Source organism: Carlito syrichta, unplaced genomic scaffold, assembly GCF_000164805.1.
Source record: "Carlito syrichta isolate Samal-C Ts95f unplaced genomic scaffold, Tarsius_syrichta-2.0.1 Scaffold314889, whole genome shotgun sequence".
NCBI classification, from domain to species: Eukaryota; Metazoa; Chordata; class Mammalia; order Primates; family Tarsiidae; genus Carlito; species Carlito syrichta.
The window spans coordinates 197,501-198,477 of NW_007258985.1; positions in this window are offsets into that span (position 1 = coordinate 197,501).

Here is a 977-nt window from a genome sequence, read left to right on the forward strand (position 1 = left end):
GGTTGATATTTAGAGCTTTTAGGAATCGCCACACTGCTTTCCACAGAGGTTGTACTAGTTTACACTCCCACCAACAGTGTAGAAGTGTTTCCTTTTCACCACACCCTCTCCATCAGCTGTTATTTTTTGAGTTGTTGATAATTGCCATTCTGGCTGAAGTTAGGTGGTATCTCAGTGTGGTTTGATTTGCATCTCCCTGATGATTAGTGAGGTTGAACATTTTTTCTTGTGTCTGTTGGTTGCTCGGATGTCTTCCTTTGTGAAGTGTTTGTTCATATCGTTTGCCCATTCTATAATGGCGTTGTTTGTTTTTTTCTTTTCAGCACGTTTGAGTTCCTTGTAGATCCAGGATGTTAAGCCTTTGTCTGACCTGGTGTTGGCAAATACTTTTTCTCAGTCTGTAGGCTGTCTTCCTGCTCTCTTGATGGTTTCTTTGGCTTTGCAGAAGCTTGTCAGTTTAATAAGGTCCCACTTGTCTCTCTCTTATGAACTGTGGGTTTCGGGTTTTGTTCAGGAATTGGAGGCCAGTTCCAATTTCCATGAGGGTATGTCCTTCATTTTCTAAGGTTCTTATGGTTTGAGGTTGTACATTTAGGTCTCTGATCCATTTGGAGTTAACCTTTGTGCATGGGGATAGATAGGAGTCCTGCTTCAATCTTCTGCATGTGGTCAGCCAGTTTTCCCAGCACCGTTTACTGAATAGGTTCTCCTCTCCTCAGTGGTAGATGGTGGAGGCCTTGTTGAAGATGAGTTGGTTGAGAAATTGAGGTTTTGCTTCTGGAATCTCAATTCTATTCCATTGATCTATATGCCTATTCCTATACCAATACCAAGCTATTTTGATGATTGTAACTTTATAGTAAAGTTTGAAGTCTGGTAATGTGATACCACCTGCTTTATTTTTTTGCTGAGGATTTTTCTGCCTATTCTTGGACGTTTGTGTTTCCATATGAATTCCTGTGTTGTTTTTTCTAGGT